Source organism: Passer domesticus, chromosome 7 (genome assembly GCF_036417665.1).
Source record: "Passer domesticus isolate bPasDom1 chromosome 7, bPasDom1.hap1, whole genome shotgun sequence".
Classification (NCBI taxonomy): domain Eukaryota; kingdom Metazoa; phylum Chordata; class Aves; order Passeriformes; family Passeridae; genus Passer; species Passer domesticus.
In genome coordinates, this window is record NC_087480.1 from 43561934 (window position 1) to 43586792 (window position 24859).

Consider the following 24859-nt stretch of genomic DNA (forward strand, 5'->3'; position numbering starts at 1 on the left):
CCCCTCAGGGTGTAGGAGAAGCACAAATTTCTTCTCCAATATTCCATTCAGTTTTCCAAGTCTGTAAAATCACAGCCTAACAATGAGTAAGAAACAATTAGAACAATACATCCAAGGTCAAATCCATCTTGCAGCATATATTTTTTCTTAGATTAGTGACATATATTAAGAAAGAATGTGTCTAGAGCAAATAAAAACTCTAAAATTTTATATGTTCACAATAGTGATTGTGTGACACTTAATCAAAATCTGTCCAACTACTGACATTTCAGAGTGAATGGGAATGATTTAAAAGTAAAATTTTTTAACCATGGTTTCAAATATCTACTGAAGCCAGTTTCCACTGACATTTCATTTTAGACAAATTTTAAATAATTAAAACTAGCAATATCAGCCAACTTTACTACCAAGACAATTTAGCTCTGTCTGAAGTGAATTGGACATGTTGTTGTTAGCACTAGCTGGAGGTGCTGTGCTGAAAGCAGCCTTTGGTATAGCACTTCTCATTTATAGCAATCATTGCTAGAAAGCCTTACTACAGATATAACGCACCTCTGCCAGACTTTGTCCCTTTAGGACAAGCAGAACAAGTAATGTAAGAGTTCTCCTGGCCCTGAGCTCCATGCATACAGGCTAATGCAAAGAGGTCAAGCACTGCCAAATCTGAATGCAGCCTGATACCACCTCATTCATTCAAGGTGTTTTAGTCAGTTCTGCCTAGAGCCACCATCCCACCTCTTTAAGTACCCAGCCAAAATTATTAACCTAGAGATGTGGCAGCCCTGTACTACGCAGCTGTAGGAACTCATCGAATCCCTCAGGACAACTTCAGGGAGCTCTAATCTTAACTTTGGTGCTGCAGTTCCCTGCCTAGGGATAGCTGAGCTTTACTGACCCCCATCTGCACCAGTACAAGGTCCAGGGAACACCTGGATGCAACGTGTCTGCTCGTGGCTGTGTTTTGGGGACAGGCCCCTTGAAAGGCACCGTGGAATTATTGAAAACATCAAGAAACAGTGAAAATGAGAGCTGTTCACACTCAGGACACTATGTATTTTGCTACTCATAAAAGGAATACAATTATCAGAGAATGAAAGGAACATAATGATACTGGCACAGTTCAACATTTGCCTGAACTATCAGTTATCAAGAACCACCAAACTGTCTTATACTGCTTTCCTTTCACCCAAGCCCAGAAACAGTTTAGGCACACAATACCCATGCCTATTGTGCCCAAAGAACAAAACCTCCCTAATGCAGACACTTTGATGCCTCAGCTCTAACCTTATTTGCATTATAAAATGCTTCTTCTATTCTTGTGGAGGGAGGGGGGAAGTATGAAATATAAGCAATATAATGCAATAAGTGTGAGGATTAACTATTTTCAGTCTACTATGAAAATACAGGATAGTGATGGCAGTTGAAAGAAGTTTATAGTGTTATTCTACAGCTGAAAAAATATATAAAAACTCCCCTGCTGTGAAAAAAATTAAACAACTGCACTAATGTGCATGTTGATACAAGTCACATAGATGTAGAGGTGTTAGACAAATAAGTGAAGCAAATCTTACAAGCTCTGGGAACTCAGCACATGGGCTCTAACACTGTATCTAATTTGCAGCATCCTGTTCAAGAAGATGAGAAATAACAGGACAAAGTCCAGATCATCACATCATCTGAAATCTGGAAAATCTGGACTCTTCTTCAAAGAGTTTGGTTTCTTTACTGTATGGGAGAGTAAAAACTTCAGGAGTCGGATGCTGATAGGTGATTATGGGACTGCAGTGAAGGAGACAGAGGTCAACTCTGCTCCATGTTCATTGTGGAAAGGACAAGTAACAACCTCAAACTGCAATAGAAGAGTCAGGCTATGGAAAAAATTCTCACTAATTAGACAAGCTGCTTCAACTCCCAATCCTGTTATTTGAATTAATTAAATATCTGGTAAACTCTTACATGTTTTCAAGTGAATGAGTTAATTTTAAAAAATTATTAGGCATGAAAAAGGTGCATCGTTCACTAAAGAGAGCAGCAAAAAATTCCATCAACTTTTATAGTTTTAGGATCTTGCCCCTTAAGAAGTTTCAGTGCTGATATAGTTGTTTCCCATTTGATAATGTGCAAAAAGAGAGTAAAAATATTTTAGTGAGTTCATAATCTCTACAGCAGAAATAAACATTGCTAGAAGTAGTTGCAGAATATATATATTTCCTTTTTTTTGCCAACAGTACATCAAAAGTGATTCTGTAGTGCTTGGAACAAATATATTAATTTTTTTCTAAAATTAGAGCCACATGTGTTTTTTGAAACATATAAAAGGCATTTACTATACTGTTTGATAGGTTTCTCATGGATTATGCTACTTTTTCATACGCCCCCTTTTCCTGTTACTAAAAAAAAATTAAAATAGCAGAACCTTCATGAGACAGCAAGAGTTAAGCTGACAATTTATGGTTTTGAAGGCCGATAACCCTGTGCTGGTGGAGTGGTTTTTCCCTTTATGGTTCATCTTACATAAAATCCAATTTTATTCAGTTTTCTTAAGTGCCCAAAAAGCAATATCCTGGCAAAAACATTGTTGAAAGCAGTAATTGAGTGAAACAGCTATGAATCCTAGCCCTGCACTTATCTAGAAAATACAGGGCATTACAGAATAATTGTCTTCACTTTGTAGTTATTCCAAAAGCAATATTTTATAGATAAATGCAAAAAAAAACGGGGAAAAAAAACACCTTTATTTTTCAGCACTACTTGGACAAGAGCTCAAACAATGCTCTGCAGGCTTTTAACAATTTTGCCCCCAGTTTTGTACATTTGCTATCAGACAGTTTCAAATCAAATCAGGCTGAAAGTTTGTACCTGGGCTATCAGCTCTAAAGTGATGGTATTTTTGTTACAAAAGGTTTTCAATTACTTTCTGAATTTATAAGGAGAAAAGCTCCTCCATCTTGGGAGCAGATTTAGATGTGCATTGCCAAAAGTACTTTGATTTGATTTTTTAGAGATTTTATTTTGAAAGTGTAAAGAATTTTTGGATAATAAATTGACTAACACTAAGATGGGAGGTTCTCAAAAAGCCAGGAACAAATGACAGCCAAATATGAACATTAACAATTTATTATAGAATATGTCACAGCTAGATATTTGATAAAGCACTCAAAAAGATCGGCAATATGCTGAAATATTGTGACTGTGTTATGCAACTTAAGTGAAGCAATGGTTTCCATTTACACCTATTTTATTATATTTGGGTTGAATTAAAATAGATTGAACTGATAGTATTTCTGTATTTAATCCCCTGTTGCTATTCAGAAAGCAGACACATTGATACAATCAAGGCAGAGGTGGATTCTGACCCATCCTTTCCTCCTAAAAGTTCCTAAGGGCACAGCGCTGTGGCAGCTGCTGAGGCAGTGGCCAGATCTGAAGGGGGTGAATGGAGAAAAGATCCAGGAGTGCCCCTGGGAGCCTATTCAGAGCAAGTGCAGATGCCAGAGTTCAGGCACTCCTACAAGCCTCTGCAACACTGGGGTTGCAGTTCCAATCTTGCCCTCCACCCCAGTTATGATGTTCTTACACCACCTTCAGGTTATGCTGCTCTGTACTGGTGAGCAAGTGCTGATTCTGTGTCATGTACAGGGATTACAAAGAGCACATTCAAATGCTAAACAAGCGCAAGAGAATGATGCTTGCAGATGTTCTAAAAGCATACCAAACACCTCCTAGTTTCACATTTAGATCTTCTGGATATCTTGACAATTACTGCTGAGAACTAGGCTTAATCAAATTTCAGATTAACATATGCTTCTGTCTGCTTCTATATAACAAAGGCTCCCAGAAAACAAGTGGTTTTAATTGAAAGTTCAATATTAAAATTCTTGTGGGGATTTTGTTCCCTCTGCCACTACTCTTTGTCTGTAAAATAGGACAATGCTCATTAGTACTTCCACTCTTTTGCAAAGCTTAGACTCTGCCTGTCGGAAATTATCTGAGTTTACAGAGTTTTACTGGACAGGCTTCTTAATTTTGAGAACCTAAACACTGCATCTTCAATATTTTTTCAGGAAGCATCACTTCTCATTAATTACAATATAGTATGCTGTACACTGATTACATTTGTTTCTATATTCTGGCAAGGACAGGGCCAAACTTTTTCATTTAGAAGAGATATTTTTCTGAAAAAATAAGGTTTTAATGCATGTTGCTAAAATATTCTAACCATTCCCTTGAATTCAGGCAATAAAAATTGTTTACTATACTAAGCATTTCATTAGGTCTTCAGTGTAGATTGCCTGCTTCTTTAATCAATAAACTGCAGACACATGGGGCCAACCTCTTCGATTTAAGATCCTTATGATTCAAAGTTGTTTGAATTTCTATAGTTATATATTATTTACCCAGTTTCTATATATAGTCTGTAGACCATCTCCTTACTGAGGTGCAATTTCATTACTGTGTGTTAGAAATAATTAGTGCTGCAATGATGTTATAGCAACACACACATACTTGACACCAATGGATTTGTTTTCCACTGCTTTTGGGTGTCTCTCTACATGATGACAACTTTGTTCTTCAATTGAATCCAGACTATGAATCAGTTCTAGTAACAAGTACACAATTCATTTATTTCTTATGAGGTGTTTAATTAAAATATATTTGATATCTTAGCTGTGGAAAGTAGTACTGAATATAATGCAAGCACAGAATCGATGAGCCAGAAAATACCCTTGCTCTTCCTCCTGAAATAATTAGGGAAGCAATAATTTCATACCATGAAAAGACACCTCTAACTTTCAATCCCAATCCTAGAACTTTAAAATAACATTTAAATAAATAATAAATTATATCACAAATAAACTGAAGTACCAGTCAGGTTGTATTACACATCCAAAAAATTTTGAGTCCAAAAATTGGAGGATGTTGTAAGAACTTCAGAACTGTAGAAGCAACACAAAGTCCAAGACATCAGAGCTGTGTTTGCTGTTTTAGGAATATATTTTCTGAGTTAGTATTATACTGGCACACTATTCTGCATAGTTATCTCCAGGGTCAAAGAGGTCTCCATAACAGAGAAAGGTTATTTGTTTTTAAGGTAACAATGCCTCCTTTGTTTCTAAGGTAACAATGGCTCCCTCTGCAATGAAGTGGCCTGACAGGAGAGCTGTACCAGACCTGTGTGCATACCATCTGTGAGCAGGGGCTGGGCAGGAGCTGGGCCAGGATGAGAAGCCTTAGAGTCATCTGGGCTCCCATTTACATACTCCCTTGCAGGCAGGATGAGAATTGGCAGGTAACTGGTGGGAGGGCACAATGCTGCTGTCTGGCTCCTCTCTATTTTAATTTTGGACAAACTGAAAGGAGGAAAGTATGAAGAAAACATAAAACTTCCACTGCAGTCTACAGAGTTTATTCCAGTTCACCTTAAATGCACAAGCCAGGAAAGGAAACGAGTAGATTGCTATGGAATTTTTACAAAGGCAAATCTCAGACAAACTGAGAATAAGAAGGATGAGAAACTCCTAATTCTGCACTCAGTAGACAACACCATATCTACACATTTGCTAAAAGCAGTTACAGATCTGCACTAGGGACAGGGGCTCCTTAGACTTTCAGGATCCTCCCAGCATAGCAGCTAGAGATATGAGCAGGTGTAAGAGTCAGGTTCTGTGTGTTCTCCAGACCCTGGCTGCTGCAGCTGCCCTTAATTCAGCAGCATTTGGCTGTCACCAATGCTTCTCAAGCAAATGTTGCAAAATGGCACTAAAGTACAAGTTTAAGTGCTCTACAATATGCCCCCAGATTTCTTACGGTCCTTTATAACACAATTTGAATAGCTGATCAAATAATGTTCATGACTTTACTTATTAAATGGTGTAAAAATATTATAAAAGTAGATGGTACATTAGACCTTGTTATAGCACATCCCAAAGAAAAGTTGATTCAGTTCTTCAGCATAACATACTGTGAGTATTGTTTTTATTATACCATTATTGTTTCCATTATTAAAAGCTGCCTGAGAGAGACTGGTCAGCCCAAAGTCTCATTCTAGACAGAGGAAGATGAGAGTATATCTCACCTCTTCAACACACAAGTTTTTCCAAGCTCTGCAGCTTTTTCTTTCTCTGGATGCCCTGCACAAGTGGAGGGAATGAAGACACCCAAGACTAATTGCTTGTTCAATAGTTAATTTTCCATGAATACTGCAGGCACAGAAATGGATGGAAAGGCAGGGGCAACTCAACATGACTAACAGCAGCCTAATATTGATAAAAATACTTGTTTACAAGCAAATAGAAGCTGAAAAACACTTTCACACAACAACAGAAACATGTAAAAAATGGGTTTCTAATGTAGTGTTTAACATTCTTCATAATGATACAAAGATTACAAAATTTTAAAATGTGCTAAAAATATGATGCTGGCAAAAAGAAACCATTTGGCATTAAAATTCTGTAGATGTTTCCAGCTACAGTGTTTTATAAACAGATTAAAATAGAGATGGCAGATATGATCAGATATGCTGTCCATTGGCTTTTTCTTCTTTCACTACTTCTCTTTGCTGAAACACAAAATCACCCAGCAGTCCATGTGCTTTATGGCATAATCTCTCCAAAATTAATAGGGCTATAACCATGACTTGGACAGCTCTCCTCTGTTACTAAATCTTCAAATATCTCACCTGCTGAAGTCACAGGCACAACTAAAGCCATACTTTACCACAAATACATCTAAGGTCTAAGATGTTTTATAGGTTAGAAAATCCTTAGCAACCCCATCTACTCCAATATGGATGCCCAAAGTAAAAGAAATTCTGATATGCTGAGTTCATTCAAAGACATTCTGAAAACCCACCAGGTAAAAATTCTGAAAACCAAAGTCTTTCCTTGATGTCATAAACACCATCAGAAAGCAAAAATGAACTGCCATTTGCACAGCAAAGTAAAACAATTCTGGGGACAGTCTCACTCCCTGTGATGCTTGCAAGCGTGCACACAATCTGCAGAATGAAGGTCAGCCAGAGTTTCATCACCTCTCTGATATGTTTAAAGGTACAAGCACAGAAACCTGAACTGAAAACACAAAAACTGGGTTGGTCCCATCTGTCTCCTACAGTAAGGGTGATCATGGTAATAGATCCATTTTCCAACTCTCCAACATACTCCATTCATGCTTTGAAGTATTTTGGTTGGAAAAACAGAAGTGAAAGACCATTGTTTGAGGGTGACTCTTTTTGTTTTTGCTAAGGAATGTTACAACTTCTGGAATAGATTTACTATGATCAAGCCAAAAAGATTCAAATTATTCTATTTTTAAAAATGTTTTGCCCATAGGTTAGGAAAAGAGGATTTTTTTTGACCTAACCAAAAGCCTTGCAGAGGCATACTAAACATACTAATTCTCTGATGTAAATTAGAAGAGCTTCAAAGCTATTCTAAATTCCACCTTTTCTGCAAAAGCCAGGGAAATTATGCCTGCCAAAGGCTGCTGCAATCCAGTATGCTCCGAGAAGGAAGAATAGTGGAGACAGCTAGCCTACCTTTGTTCTGCATAGGGATTTATTTTACCAGTAGGCAGCCTTACCTGCCCAATTAGACCAGCTGCTAGACTCTCATTTTTAACACAATAAATGGGTATAATTTTGCAGTCCTGGACATGCAGATCTGGTTTTGAAAAACAGCATGATAAAGGGCTATATGACAAGTGCTTTCTTACACTGATTTACAGAACACTGTTGCCTAAAAACGGCAGATCACAGTGAAAAGGCACCACTTAACCCCAGACCCAGCTGCTGCAATTTCTTTATGAAAACCCCAACTGGGATTTGTGATTATGTGCAATCGCCCAGTTTGTTCCAGTCCCTTGAAGAGATACTGCAATAAGCCAGAAGAAATGTTTAAAAAATATTCCAAGGTGGAAAAGCACCTGCACAGAGATTACCACTAGCAATTGGTTATACACGTTTGGACCACTTTCACCATGTTTTATAGCAACTCCAGAAATTAGGGTTTCTCTTGGAAATCCTTTGTAGAGGAATGGATAATATTTTAAGAAGACTGTAGCCTATGCTAAGTTACCCTGGTCTGCCAATACAAAAGTAGTGACTGAGTAATGAATAGAGCCCAGCCTCTGCCTGGGCTGAGCAGGGATTAGATTTCAAGTCTTGAAGAGGGATTTGGGAGCTTCATCTTTCTCATATGGCACAGTACAGCCTCAAGGAAGATCACGGGGGTAAAGCCTCCAAGAGGGATGAAATGTGAGCACTATTAGACCTATTGTTCTTTCTTAACTCAGGTGGGAAATACCCTTTTCCACTCTCAGGCCAGCTCCTTTCATCATGCCTACCAGAGAATTGCAGTATTTCTAGTCATGGTGAACGGAGAAAAAGCTGGAGTTCATAAATAAACACGCCAGGCTTGAGTACTTTTACAGAAAATTGGTTTTCTTTGCAAAATGCAATTTTTGAAGTGTCCAAACAGCACTTTTTGTAAAATATTTCCAAGTGTTGCTTGTCACATCTTAGATGCCTAATTGTAAATGAAAATACCAAGCACAAAGCAGCAGGCAGAATCCTGAGACTAGTCTGTCCCAGCAACCAGAAAACTCAAGCTAAAGGCTTCTGAATATTCATTCTGGACCAGGTTCTGCTTCTCTTACACGTGCTGAGCAGTATCTTATTCCTCATATTACTGTAATGAAATTTATGTATTTGTACAATTTATATCCCCACATACCTGTTACTTCATCTGGGCAATAAGTTCTTGATAGGAAATTATGAAAATAATTTTGGCTGGGCTTTTTTGCCATTAAAAAAATACAGTTTATTGTATTGTGTTCTGACATCATACTTTTATAAGAAGCCCAACTGCTGAGGGAAGGCTGTGCTGCAGCTGCTACTACTGGATGTAACTGTCCAGGTGTATTTTCTTCTGGCAAATTAAGGCCTTCAAAGTTATCAAAGTTATTACCATTGTTTTGGCAGTTTACTGAATTTCTAAGCACTAGATATCACAAAACCCCTGCTGGTTATCTTCAGTGGCAAAATACAGACTACTGTCCACCTTCAGCCCAGGTTTTCCTTAGGAAGGAAGAGGAAAGCCCAGTGGCTGTCTTTGCCTTCAGAACAATGTCAGGAGCTCAGCTCAGTGGCCTGCTGTACACCAAGAAATGCCATCTGTTGCTGCCATCACATCCTCCCTCCCCCCACTGTGCAGGATTGCATTATCTCCTGCATGCTCTTTGACTTTTATTTCTCCTGGTGATTATTCTCTGGTATTTCTAGCTTCCTTTTGCAATAACAATGAAGAAATAACGCAGTTGCCTTGGGGAAGACAGCATGGCAATCAGAGACAGCAAGATGCTCAAGCACTCCATAACTTCCTCATTTTTATCTGCATTATGCCATTACCTCGTGTTATATACAGCTTCCCAAGATGCAAAGCAATGGAGAAAGCACACACATAATTACTTCTAATGGACCATATTTACATGATTTCTGTCTCAAATAAATTAGGAAAGGTTTTGGAAGGTCACCTTGTTTATGCAGTAACACAGGACAAGCTGCCAGCCTACATTAATGCAGAGTGGAACCACAGCTAATGAAATTTGCTGCTCCTGGGTGAAGGGCTCACCCAGCAAGCTCTCATATTTCAATGCACGCAGTGTTTCTGTCAACAACACCAACTGATGCCTCATCAAGGATCAAATCAAGCCTCTAAGGAAGTGATTTGGCATAGAGAACAAAAATCACAAGTGTCTCTTCAAAAAGGCTCTTTTTAAAATCGGTCTCCAAAAATTCTGATGGAAATTCCCACATGATGGCATTTCTTTTTCCATATGATAACCATTAAGAAGTAGCCAGATTTAATATGGAAATTTTGTCCAAAGTTGTGGGTAAACAGAATTTAGGAAAGAGGCGCTACTTTAAGAATCTGACCTTCAATCCTTAATGAAAAGCTCAGAACCTAAAAGTTCTGAAATACTCCTTACTTTCAGGAACCACTTGAAAAAATTTCCTCTGAATTGTTTTTAAAACATATTTCTTAGTTGCTTTACATGGAGAAAATGGTTCATTTTCCCTGAAGTCTTCAAAATAACAGCTTAAGCTGCTCTGCAAGAAGTACCAAGTCAGTCAATTCTTAGAATTTAACACTCATTATAAAAACTAATTAAAAATCAATTTTACAAGAAGAAATTTAAAACAATAAACAAAATTTCATATAAAAGTGTCCATGGATTTTTTTTGCCTCCAGGTAGATCGACAGATAATGCATACAACTGTGTGCTAATAAGAATTATAGCAGAGGACATTATGTTGAATAATGTCCATGACAATTCTAACACCTTCAGGGACATAATTTAAAGAGATGTTATTCAAAATAGTATATTGATACACTGCTGAGACAGAAATTTCAATCCACAGAACTCGGGGAACTTCCAAACCCAAGGCTTGTTCCCATAGCAACTGCAATTACACAGCTTCACTTATGCATTATTGCCTTTTCTTATGAGCTGCCAGAGGAGAGTCTGACTGCTAAAACTCTATCAGGACAGTGCTTTTACTACATTTGTAATTCTAATCTACAGGTGCTACTACACTCCAAACTCTTACAGTTATTTTTGCACTCTATTCTGAGTTACATTGGATTTTGGGGGTTTGGGTGAGATTTTGGGAGTTTTGTCTGGTTGGTTGGGGTTTGGGATTTTTTCAGTCAATTCCTTCTATTTAATAGTAAATCATTTTTAAAGGATTTGATGTATAACAGGTTATCTTTTCAATGAAAAGGGTGCAGAGATATCAAGTTATCAGTAAGCTGTATGAAATAGTCTGCTGTCTTGTAGTTTCTCAGCTACTTGCTGATCACAGAGCTACCCACTCTCCCTTTCTCAGTTCCTTTCTTTGTGCATATGTCAAATGCTGGCATGCAGGCTGCCCAAAGGGAATAGGAGATCATCTCCAGAAAGCTGTTAACATAAGGCTGTGCATGTACCATGCCATTATGATGACAGTTTGCTCTAAAGCAGAAGAGACAAGCAGAACAGGGGAAACGTGCACAGCTCCTCTTTCTACTTCATGTCTCCTGTTCACTCATTCCTTAATATTAACCTTACTGGGGTCTCACATGCAGGAAACTGCAAAGCACAGAGCACTCCAACAACTCGTTTTGCTGTAGGTGGGTTTGCCCTTTCTTATTATTGACAACTAAGAACAATCTTCTCCAAAGGCTCCTGAAGTGTTAACTGCAGTCAAAACGCACCTCAGAAGCACCTTGTATGACAAGATTCTCTCAGTTCTTCCCTTCTCTGAACAGTAGGATCATTTGGGTATGAGCTGCAGGGATTTTCCATGCTGCAACAAGCAGTAACCTACATCAAGAACCTGTTCACTTGATATTGCTTGAAGTGGCAAATCTGGATCAAACTCAGTTAGCAAACTTGCTTCAGATATGTTGTTGCTCCTCAATTCTTCTGCCTCATTATATTCCCATCTCATAGAAGTAGCCAGGAAATACTTAAAAACGCATGACTTGCATAAATGTCTTAAATAAAATATTAATGAATTACTGTTTCCATTAGCTTCGTGAGTATTTTCCCCAGAGTGAACACGGCAGCCTTTAAATATTCAAGAACTGTTTCTGCTCTCATATTGCCAGTTCCTATCAGAGCTATCCTCTGCTCCTTTCCCAACACTACAGCAATCTCATTAGCCTCTGGTATTCCCTGCCCTCTTTCTTTAATAGGCCCCAAAGAGATTGTTTTTAATTTCCATTCTACCTCTTGCATAATTAACCCAGAGAACCCCTATCTTCCATTCTGTGATTTAATGAAATCAAGAATGGAAAAGCACAGTGTTTCTCACCTATCAATACTCAGAATTGCCTCTTACATTTCTGTACTGATAGTGCTTTTAAAACTCAGTTGATAGATAAATTTGACCTGGTTGAGTCACTAAGGCATTCCTCTCCACCATTGGGCAATTTGCTAAAAGATAGCATTTTGTATCTTTTATGAATAACATCAAAGCAAGGATTTCCCTGGTTTTGGCCTGAGAGCCTAGTCAGGAGAGCAGAGGTAGTCTCAAGGATAGGGAGCCAGAAAGCCCCGTGCACCCTCATCAGGACACCTGCCTTAGGGGCCAGAGGACAAGTCCTATCCCTACAGGAACCCAGGCAGCTCACAGGGAGGGCTGGCCCTTTGAGGTCCCTGCCCCTCATGTTGCATTTATTTTGGGATAACCCTTCTCTCTTTTGTGCCCTTGGCACAAATATTTCTGCTGTGTTCAGAAGGAAAGTCAAGGACAATAGCTAGATCTGAATAGATTTTGTTTAATGAGTCTTCCAGCTAGCTCACACATAAATAAAACCAGCTCCAAAATAAAGATATTTTAAACATAACAAAGGTACTGAGTTTAAAACATCATACTATATAATTGAGGTTTGGGGTTTTTTTGTTAATTTAGTCTTTACATAAGATAGAGATCAAATATCAAACAGAAAATAAGTACAGACAGGTGCCAAAAGAGATCACTTCACAGAGAATACATCAGACTGATAATATTGCTTCCTGCTTATTTCCTTTTTTTGTCTTCAACTGACCATAAGTTCTACAGAAAGGGGGGGAAAAAAACCAACCACAAACACCACACAACAGCCTGAGAAGAAGGTCTAGTGTGATGAAGGACCCGCAAGAAGAGACTGAGCCAAATACTGACAGATGTTCACAGACTACTTCAGTCAATTTGCCTCCCCAGCAAAGCACACTTTTTTCTTTTTGACTGACTTGGGTTGTACTTGCAGCATGTTACCAGCCTTCTCAGGCTTTTTGGCTTTGAATGCTCTTCCACTTCAAAAAGTTAAATTCAAGGATGTTTTCCTATTCTCTCAACTCACATTACTCCAGTATTAAAGACCCTGAAAGTTTGTTCTCTAATTCTTACTTATAGAACTTTTCTTTAATATATGCAATAACTCAAAACATTAAGCTTGTGGAGGGGGAATTTTTTCAATTTTTTTAAGTAATCTTGAAACAATTGGGGGTTCTTTGTTTTGTTTAGCAGATAAAATAACTGCTCTAGCAAACTATCAGCTCATGGTTATTCTTGGCCAAAATTCTAAGACCTTCTTAAAAAATTTGTTTTCTTAACACACATTACTTAGTAATTATCCAACCCAACCTGATAAGTAAAGAAAATGAGCTGAAAATATTTAAAGAATTAATATATTGTAGCAGATATACAAAAAGCCCACAATATAATTCCCTATTGGAAAGGTATTAATGCATCTTGATGTATTTGTGCCCCCTAAAATGAAGGGAAGAAACCAAATACATTTCAGCAGAGTTTGTTCACTGTTTAACTTGCTTTGAGTTAACTTTCATCCAAATTAAATACTGCATGCAAGTAAAGCCATTTACTTCTTAGCCTTGTTTTAGTCTTTTAATTACCTTGCACTTTTGGAAGGCAATTTGGACCATAACAGAAATGGATTTGAAGCACTGATGGATTTCTCTATGCCTTCCTGTCTACAAAACATGTATTATTGTAACCTTGACATTAGCTTACTGAAAAAATGGTTTCACACTCAATATTAAATACTATGTTTCATGGAAAACAATATTAAAAAATTAAAGAAATTGTGTACACATTTGCTCCTTCCCCCTTTGGAAATTAAAAAGAGCCTGAGGCAGCTCGTTTTTACAGCATGTTTGCTGCCAAGGGCCAATGAAGTGCAAATGGGAGCAAATCGAACCTGGTGATTTGTTTACTGAGGAAGGCAACAGCCAGAGAAAAACGGAGAATTTTAGTAATCAGCTAGTCACACTAGACATGGGACAAACTAGTGTATGATATAGCATTATTAATAAGAAGACTTCCTTTGGGGGATTAGAGATTGACTGATTATCTTCCCCGAGGATCAAGGAATTTACTTCACCTTATCGGAGTTTGCTGGTCCAAGATATCCTTATCTGTTTTTTTCCCAAGCCCTCAGGCAATACAGACGTCACAGGTTTTTACTTCAATATTCTCAAACCATTCTGGTCTACCCAGTAGCCTCTATTGCCTCCAAAAGCAAAGCTTTGTAAACTGGAAGTGGTTTAAAGATTTCATGGTATCTGGCGAAATTAAAATTTGTGTTACCAGGCGTGTATCAATGACTTCTGAAGATGTGGTGTGGCTCAAGCATCCCCTACCCACTGGCAAGGGACAGAAAAAAAAGTCTTCATTAAAATGCCTGCAAGCAAAATGCCTGATCCAAAATCTGCTGCAGCTAAGAGAGACCTTCCTGATACCATCATTGACTTTTCCAATCAGACTCTGTCTTGTGGAAAAACTTGAATTCCTTTCATGAGTAGGTTTTAATGTTCAGTGAGTTCAACTGGAATTGGTTCTAAAAGATGTTATTTTAGATCTTTGGTTAAACTGACAAACTTTATTGATATGCAATTAGAAAACATCAGAACTCACAACACACAGCCCTGAAAATTATGCAGAGAAATCTGTAGAAATTACAGGGGACACACTCTGAAGAAAATTGTTTCTTAACCCTGTATAACAATATTCTTTGTATTGATTTATCTGAGTAGCAGTGACTCATCATAACCGGACTAATTAGAAGATGAGGCCAGCTCTAGCTGGAGCCCATCTTTTAGTCATCAAATTAGAAGCTGCTCAATTGCTACAAGTTTCTTATTTCTACATGATTATACAAGAGAAATAGACCTAATACTAAGTGAAAGACACTAGGGAAAGATATTGCTATGAAATTTTAGCTATTCCTTACACCAATATTTCCTCAGCTGATTCATCTTCCCATCAGCTCAAGTGTCCTGTTCCAAAAATCCCACAAAATTCAACTGAAAATTACAGTGGGGAAGAGCAGCAGAAATTTATATTTTCAAACTTTCAAAAGTTTGGAGGCAGAAGGCAAGTTAGATATTTTTGTTGACTAAAAAATGCTACACCATTCTCTTGTCTTCTAACAGGTGATTACAGGTAATTAATTTGCCTTTGCTGCTCTTGGCTCCTCAGAACAGATGCCTTTCTGCACCTTGGTTTTTCCTGGAGAGGCACCTGACAAATGCTACAGAGGCACAGCCTGAGCAGCCTTTCTTGCCACTGCTGCAGTTGTCAGCTTGGAGAGAATAGTTTAAGCAGTTTTGTGTCCATGGAAAAGAAACCAAAGAAATAATATAATTCTGCAAGTTAGGGCAGTAGCTGCTTAATTCATGCTAATTGAAATTGGATATTAGGGGGAAGAAGTTGAAGGTAATAGTTGTTAGGCTACCATCTCTACAATTTGATTTTTACAATCTGTCATACAGCACATACACAACAGGGCTTTATGACATCTATGGTTAAACTAATTACAGCAACAAGTTTTTTAAAACTGCCTCAAGCTTCTATGCTTTGTGATACAATAACCTCATTGTCTTCTCCATTTTATCATTACAATCTTGTTAAAAATCTCTGACAGAAAGAAGTTCAATCTCTTTCTGCTGATAAGCTAGTATCATACTTAAACTCATATCTTTTAATCTAAAGCTGTTCAGATGTCAACAGCCTAATTTGAAGCTTACATCAAACAACTCCCCAGGCAGCCTGGAATTCTCACCCCCTACTTCCATGTTCCTACTCTCTGTGAGTAAATGGAAAAGGGGCAGAAGCAACAATGACAATGAGTAAGAAATAAACTATGGCAACATATTTTTAAAAGTCAATTTTGAACATGCCCTGAAAGAATTTGCACCAAAATCCTGCCTTTTATGAGACAAACTCCCATTCCACACATGTTGCTGATATCAAATATATTTTTAGGAAGTCTAAGAACACTTCATCCTTGTCTGCAGATCAAGAACTACTTTGAAAACAATTAAAAATACAAATGAACTAATGTCCCCTACAAAAACCAGACAGAAAACCAGAATACATTGTGTTCCCCATGAAACACAAGTGTCTCTAGTTATCATCAAATAATTAATGACCAGCAATAAAAATAAAAAGGAATTTATCACTTTAACACCAATCCAAGTGTAATCTCCTCTTCCTGCAAAAAAAAAAAAAGCTAAGACAAAGTATTGCTATTCAACAAAACAAGATATCAAAAGACAGAAAAATAAGTTTAATAAGACACCTAGATATCAGAATTTCTAGAGTTTACCATTTAATGTATTCAGAGATTCCTTCTGCTGATGTGCAAATAGCTTTTCTCCTCATTAGGACAAATTAAATTATGTTTTCATGCTTATGAAAACAGAGCCAACTTCAAAGAAAAACAAGGACTGTGAAAAGGACTTATTCTTTTAAGTTTGTGAAATTGATAAGACTTCAGATTTCTAGAAAACTAATTAGAAGAGAATAACTTTTGGCAAATAAATGATAGGATGTGAAATTTATGAAACATGAAGGAAACCGAACTTTTAAATGTTTGTTCAGCTTCAACTGAATTATTCATTGCGAATCATTCTTGTGACTTTAGTCACCTCTCCTATCACAAATTCTCTAGGAAATGACCATCATTTTATTCAAACATTCATTACCTGCAAGCATTTGCTGAATATTTTATGTCAACAATTTTGAGTCTTTGGGATATTTGTAGAATCTTTGCCTCAGTACCACACTACTCTTTTCTATGTCTGAAATGTTTGGCCAACTTAATTAAAAAAAACAATGTTTCTACTGCTCTTATTGAATGACTAAAAGGGTTTGAACAAGAGAAAAACAAACTATGAACACTGAATAGCAAATAATGAATAACCAAAAAAACAAATCAAGCAAATATTTAAGGCATAGGTATAAGAGTGCAACACTGATATCGCTGCCTTACTTGAGAGTAATTTGCTTTGTCTATGTCTGTCCACTTTCCCCACAGGTTGTTAATTGTCTAAAAGCTCTGTTTTAAAGTAATTCTTAACTGTAAGACTAATTCTACACGGAAATAGCATTTATGGTGACTGTTTCTCCAATTCCATGACAGCTGGACTAATAGGTATTTTTTCAAAGTGAGAAATATATGCAAAATTAAAGTAAAATCCAGGACAAACATTTCAAGTTTACCCAAGACTTCACAAGAACCTGTGCATTAAGACATGGTCACATTTCTCTGAAGTTCTGCAAAGCAGCAATTCCCTATGAACTCAATGTTTTGCTTTATCTTCTTAAATATAGATCATCTCTCTAATATTATATAAAGCCATTTGATTCACAAGCTCCCTAAAACCAGACACAATGTCAAACTAGCAGAATAAACACTTAAATCAGAAATAGTCCTGGCCTTATAATGTAACATTCCATTACAAATCTCATAAACAGCCATTTACATTTTCCAGAAATATTTACATGCTGTAATTTCATTTTGGTTTGAACTAGAACTGGAAGTTTTTAACACACACACTAATATAAATCAGTTTTTTCTGACATTGGAGCATTATCCATCAATAACACTGAAAAACCTAGTGAATTTCAGATATTGGATACGGCTACAATAACAAACCTGTGGAAGGTGTAATGAGTAGTATACTAACGAAAGTTTTGGAATAGAAATGAAAGCAAAAGAGGGATTAAGATGGACAAAAAAATAAACATTTCAGTAACATCAAAATTAAACCATTTTCAGCATCTATTTTGACTTTTTTTACATAATCCTATCATTAGTTTGGGTTTAGTCAAACTGCGTTTTCCAATGATTCTGCTTGAACCAGCACATAATGCAAAATTTAGAATCAAACATTACTGAAATCTCCCTGCTGCCTTCTGTCAGACACTAATGCTAAGGAAATGCAGTACCAGAGTCTGTGCCATAGACACAATGCAGTTGGAGAACATCTGTGTTTTGTAAGGATGGAAAAGGAACATCAGAACTGAATTCTGGGAGTATTTCCAATCCAAATACATCATTGCATTCAAGCAGTGTATTGATCATGTATTCTACAAAGTGTTCAGAGGAGTAGCACCGGAGACTTGAAAATAACCAGTAGCACCAGTTTAGTGGAACTTCTGCTGACACCAACTTTCCAAATGAAACCAGTGTCACAAATTCAGAGAATCAAAAAAATTTTGAACTATCATCTGACTGGAAACCAATAAAAGATCAACACGAGAGCACTTCTGATCATTAAAAGAATTCTTGTGTACCAGAGCTCAAAATTAAAAGGATCTATTAGGGCAACATGAAACAACCACAGTGGAAAGATATCAGTGTGATAAAACAGCAAGGATGAAAAAATCTTACCTCTTCTATTACCAACCAAAGCTAAGGTAAGATATTTGCATAATTTAAAAATCTGTTGACATATGAGTCAAATAACAAATTAAAAGAACTGTCACACAAGTGATCAATATGAAGAATATGCAGAAGATGCAGAAGGAAATAAACGTGAACATTGTACAGATTGTAGAAAATAACCCAGCCTCAAAACAGCCACTGGGAACAAAAAAAAGAAAGAACCTCTTCATTGTGATGAAAAACCATAACAAAGGCCAACTTTTATACCAGAAAAATCACCACCACATACTGAGAGTGCTAACTGGAATAATCATAGTAGGTTCAAATAGGTGTGCAAGAAACGGCAATGAATCAGACAGTCCTTGTTTCCAGAACAGGCTGAACATGCCATTTCATTGCTCTTGACTGTTGTATTCTCTACAAACAAAAGGGGCTGCTTTTCCTTCTCTTCACAATACACCACCCCTGCAGTTCCTGGAGTTACACGAATCACACACAGTACAGTGATAGATGGATGGGTACAGATCAATACAAGTTGACTGCACGACTCGTATGCTGTGTCCACAGTGTTGTACTGTTTACCTGAGCAGAGTTTGATCACAGGATCTCTTAATCAAGGAGAAAAAGAAATTCTAAAGAAAAAAAACTGTGTGATTTTCAATAGTGCCTGTATTATCCTCAGACATTTATTACAGGACCCTATATATTTAGAGAAAAAGGAACCAGTAAAAAAAGCCATAAAAAACTGTTGAAGAAATAAGGATATTACTAAAAACAAGACAATGGATTTTCCTTACTGTACTTTCTTCTTTTTTGCAGGATCCTGTAATAAATGGCAGTAAAAAGAATAGGACTTTTACATGCTCACAGACAGAAGCAGCATTGGGAAGGAGAGTGAAGAACACTGTAAATATGAACCACTATGGCTTCCTAAGAGCCACTTCATCCTGTGTCTGACTGTACAGAATCATTTTATTTTCCAAGTTGTGTGCTGCCATTTTTATCTAACAATTATTTCTTATAGGTTACTATCAGACAAATTGCACCTCCAGTGCTTAAGGGCATTTGATGCCAATTGACTCCACTTTTCTGAGAAAGCAAATCATGATCTCCTACTTCTGCTTTGCATCAGTGTCTGGCTTAATGTATCACACGATTCAAGTTACTGTTCTTACTGCAATCTACTGTAGTTAATCACAATATGCATCAGTATTTATTCCTAACCTTTAGGTAAAAGCATCCATTTCCCTTCAGCATAATCTACTGTACTCATCACACTGGTCCAAACCCTCACTGGACAGCGTAAGGACAAACACTGCCTTCTACTGCTCATTTTGTTACTCTGATACACATCATTTTTGTAGAGGCTAATCACTGAATAATATTTACTCCCAAAGAAATTAATGGGTTTACAAAAGAAAATAGTTAATACTAATACTGTTTGTAAAACATTACACCTCAGTCTACAGTAGTAATTGCCTTAAAGCATCAGTTCCAGTCTAAATATTCTTGCAGACCTTTTTAACTCACAACTGCATTGTGGCTATAGGTAAGTTCTTCATACTTACAAATTAGGATTTCAGCTAAACAAAACAGCATCAACACTTTTGTAAGGGGATTTTCTTGGGATGAAGAAAGGAGAATTATCCTTGACCCACTCAGGGTTCCCAGCTTCGCTATGGCATCAGAAGGAAGTCCAGATGACAACCCTTGATTAGATGCCTAATTTTGCACAAGTGGGATAAACCCATTCTAAAACCTGCACATATTAGCAGTAACTTCCACTTGTGGCCACCAAAATAATTGCTTTATTTCAACATGCTATTACAGTTTCTTATTAAATTGCCTAAAAAACTTTTTTTTTTCAGGCATTGTTTTGTCCCAGGTGACCCTCATTAAATTCAGTAACAGATTTACTATTGACTCAAATGGGAGCAAAGTGAGACCTATGCAGCATGGATATTATTTTCTTTGTCTAATACTTCATTACAGAATACACTAGAGAAAGGAAGGGAGCCTTCCTTTTCAGACAATGAAAATACATGGTTTTAATTCCTACTTGAAGTATATCCAGCACTATCCCCATGATATTCAGGAAGTTCCATAAACATGACTAAAGAATAAATATGGTCTCATATATCTGCAAAAAGCAATCCATTGAGACAAAAGTCTGTACAGTTCACAGTTTCTACATTTTTATTTTTTAATCCATTGACCTCAGTAATAACACTAGCACAAAGCAAATGGGACAAAGCTGGCATTAAAGCTTGTTACCCATCAGAACCCCAGACTAACACTGAGCTGTTAGACTCTTTCTTCACAAACTTCATCAGCTGCTTAAGCCAATGAACAGAATATCACCTGAAATAAATCTCTTGGCAGCAATTAATTCCTATAAAGAAGTCCATTACTGATCACTTGTATTAACATTACGATATTATTTTAAAAATATTAGCTAAAAGTAAACAGAAAGAGTATTTTTCTATATTTACATATAATTGTTAGAACAAATAAACAGATAAACAATACTCCCACTGCAACTTCACTCTGCCAGCATCCACCAGCAAGTATAAGGATGACTCTGAAGTAACTCATTAACCAGTTTGAAAAATTTTGTTCCATTTTAATATTTCTTCCTCAGACTCCTACACAGAGATGTAAGAATTTGGTGCCAGCGTGGCCTGCCTGAGATAACAAAACAGATTTGAAAACCAAAAGGTAATAAACACATCTTTTTCAGATGCTATTTAAAGAAAAAGTATTTAAACAGTCTGAGGATTTTTGAAGGTAAACATACAATTTCAGAGGCTATTTAATTCTATTTCTCTGAAATATTTTAATGTACTTTATTTTAGACAGAATTAAACAAGGAAAAATCTAACATTCACTAATCTACACTCAGTCCAGTAGTTTCAGTCACTAACAGCTCTACAATTTTTGTAACAAGTATATAGGGAATATTGATACACAAAACTGATACAAACATACACATTAAGCATTTGACATGCCCCATCTCACCATATATCTGGGGAAAACAATTCCTCAGGTACCTTTTCAAGTTTTTCACATATATGAAACTTTATTCATTTGCTCTGTGTTAGTTGTTTTACGTGCCTGAGTTTATTCACAGAAACATTGAACCCAGAATTTTTCAAAGATGGCACCCAAGATTCACATGGAAATATGTTCTATGTACATATTATAAACTTTCTGCTATTTATTCTCCTGCTTCTTAAAATCTTGCTGCTGAAAATTGGAATAAAAGCAATAATGCATGAGTTAAGTCACTAGTCACACACCATGAAAATTCAAAATGAGCAGCTCCCAAACAACTTAATCATGCAAATGTATTGGCTGAGCTGTCTGGAAAGTACCTCTAAATTATAAATAGATCCCTAGAAATCAATAGCCATTTCCAGACAAAAATATTTAAACTGAATTCATGTTTAACTATTCTGAGAAGATCAACTATTTCTAATAGTAAGAACACAAATCAACAATAAATGAAAATCCTATGCAAAGAATAATTAAACCAGTAATATCAGCTTACACCTAGTTTGGTTCTGATGCAAACAGTGATCTGTCCCCTTAAATGTCATCTATTCTGCTGTAAGTTAACTTGTATCATTTCATACTACTGCTTTCAAGCCTTGGGGTTTTTTTCTCATATATATTTGTTTCAGAATCTTTTTCTTTAAGTGCAATGGATTACTAGCATGCTTTACTAGCAACTTTCATAAACTGAATATATAGTACAAAGCACTTTAAATAAAGAAGCCAGCCCCAGGTATCCCATCTTTTCTGCTCTCCCAGGTGAACAGACTGCAAAACATTACACGGGCAGCTGAGGAGGACAGAGCAGGACTGCATGTGGTGCCTAAAGGATGTGGCAGTCAACTCTATCACCACTGCACCATCATAAATCAAGCACTTGGAAAGGTTGTCTTGCTTATTTTGCTCTAATTTTTAAGACATTTGAGACATTATTTCCACTTGCTTTTCTTCTTCAATATGAGACTTATTTTTTTCCTCATCTTTAATAGTTTGTCCATTCTCACATAAAAGTTTGCCTCTGCACCATCCCAAGGGAGATGACCTGACACAGCCATCACATTAACAAACACCACAATGTGTTCATATTATACAGCTGAAAGCTAAATGTTCTTTTCTTCACAATTCTCTTTTAAAAACTCCTTATACTTCAGCTGCACCATGAAAATGTATTTTAACAGATATATCACAATTTGGTATAGTTTTCAGTAGAAGCCAAAATACGAGTGCAGGCCTTCAAAAAACTTTATTCCCAGATTCCATTTTCTGGGAGCCACAGACAGCCTTTAATGTCCCCATAGAATTCAGTTTTCCTTTTACAAGTGTATTCAGCTATCCATCTTTCTGAAAAATAAATCTTTCTCCTGACAAATAGCTTTACAAAAAAACTGACATCTCATTTTCTTCCACTGTATTTGTAGGCACCTACTGCAGTAAAAGTATAAAAAACTTCAAACAAATCACACTTCTTAAAAACAAATATTATGATGCTTGGGAACTTGATCTGGACATTGTTACAAAGCAGAATTTATCAAAAGAGCTATGCCTGGGAAAACAACAAACAAAAAGGAGAAATTTTTCACTTGCTGTGAAGGAAAAGCCAGTGGGTAAAGGGGGAGGGAGCAAGAAACAACCAGGACTCACACTAAGTTGCAGGGCAAAATCTGGGAAGAGATCTAGTGCAGGATATGGTCCTTTGGTCTACAAGTGGCTCTGGAAGCCTCATGCTCAGACTATAAATCTACTATCTTGCTCTTTCCTGAGGAAAAGCATTCATATGTGGTGGCTTCCCTTTTTTCTGTTTTAGTATTTTGCCTTTCACCTCAGAACCTCTTGAGGCTTGTCTTGCCTGCCTCTTCCTTTTCCAAAGCATTTCTTATAGTTCTACTCTGGGTCAGGTTATTTGAGGTTTTTTTCATCTTTTCAGGTGTTAAACATAATTGATTTTTACAATTAATCCTCTAGTCACCAACTAATGCCATGTTTGCGTTATAACTTATTCCTTGCTTTAGAGGCTTCACCTGTTGAGAGAAAATAGAAGAAAATCTACTTTCTCAGTAAACTGATTGGATGATATATTAAAAGTAAGAAGCGAAGTCTGATGTTGCATGCTGTTTCCATGTGTTCTCTGATAGATAATTGTTCATAAAATCTCCCCTGGGACTCCAGGACCCTTGGCTAATTGAAGTGTCATACTGAGTTTCTCATTTCCACACTTTAGTCTCAATTATCTGCAGAACATAATGACAGCATTATCCTCCACACTCTTAAATTTGTTACTGGTGGGAAAAGGGGAAACTGCCATTCTCCAAAAGGAAGTTTGAGGTTTGATAGTGTTAAAGCCAGCTGCCAAATACAGAGATATTACTGTTCTCAGCATTTGCCTGCTCTGATAGCCTATGGCTGAGCTGCAACAGAATCATCCAAGGATGATTTGGTTTTCCCCAGATGATCATGGCATCACACAGTAAAGCTCCTCATTCTTTTGTTTCCCACCCTGCCAGTGTTTGAATATGGGTTTGCATTACATTTGTATAACCTTAATAGGCTGCCAACAACACTGCTGCTGCAAACACTATTTTTCAGGCAGAACAGTAATTTTTTACAGGTACACTGTTCTTCTCCTCAAAATCACTTGCTGATACATTAAATGCCAATCACCCATCATCAGCATAAGCATCACTAGGAGTGCTCTAGCTTAGGCTGATGACTTAGCAGAGCCCAAGAATGAAATCAGCTATTTCATTTCCTTTACAATTTATTGTTATTCTATTATTTCCAAAATTTTAACTCTTTTTAATCAGTTTCTGCGGTAGACAGTATACTTTGAGATGTAAATTACTAAAAAAATACAAATATAGACAAGAAAAAAGGGAAAGGGGTCACATTAAGTTTTTTCCCATCTCAGTCACTACTTAATATTGGCATAGTTTTACATGAAAAAAAAACTGGGTGCTGAAGTCAGACAACATAGAACTTCTAAAGAAAATCAATCCTAATAAAAATACTGAAAAAAAGGATGTGATATCCTTCTTAATACTCAGCAAATTAATACAGCAAAGAATTGGAACACTGAAAGGTTTAGGTTGGAAGGAACCGTAAAAATATTCTACTTCTAAGTATATCTAGCTTGGAAGTCTTTTCCAAACACAGAAAACATAGGTGTTTGCTTTTTATGTCATCTCTGTTGTTTCATTTCAAGATGCCTTAGATCACTGTCAAATAGTTATGGTCTCTACAGAACCTTCAGTCAAATTTAATTTACATTACAAAGAAGGCCTTGTGCCACATTCTAAGAAACTGAACATATTCACTTCAAAAATAAATGCTATTGAACACAAATAATTCAGGCTGAACAAATAATTTTGTTTTATAGCTAGATATATGCTGTTTGTCTCCAGTTCTCATACAACTAGGGATTGATTTTCACAACCCCAAGATTACACTAAATTCATACACACAAAACCAAACAGGTTTGTCTGTGAAAAGACTCCAAAATGTTCAGAGTTTCTGTCATTAGTCATCTCTAGAAACATCATCTATTATAAAGTTCACTGAGTGAGTTATAAGAAACTTCACTACTCAAATAA

The 24859-nt window shown here is 36.7% G+C and overlaps 1 long non-coding RNA gene across 11 annotated transcripts in view; it reads right to left on the reverse strand.

Moving 5' to 3' along the window:
- Positions 1–24859, reverse strand: part of LOC135304996 (uncharacterized) — a 118729-nt gene that overhangs the window by 54418 nt on the left and 39452 nt on the right. The window contains exon 3 of one of the 11 annotated variants that reach the window (XR_010366268.1): positions 58–76. The exons of 7 other annotated variants lie outside the window; for them this stretch is intronic. This is a non-coding gene — a long non-coding RNA (uncharacterized LOC135304996). Of the gene's footprint in view, positions 1–57; positions 77–5332; positions 5352–6411; positions 6606–20441; positions 23291–24859 lie in introns of those variants that run through there. 3 more of the 11 variants (XR_010366271.1, XR_010366256.1, XR_010366261.1) reach the window with 3 other exon arrangements.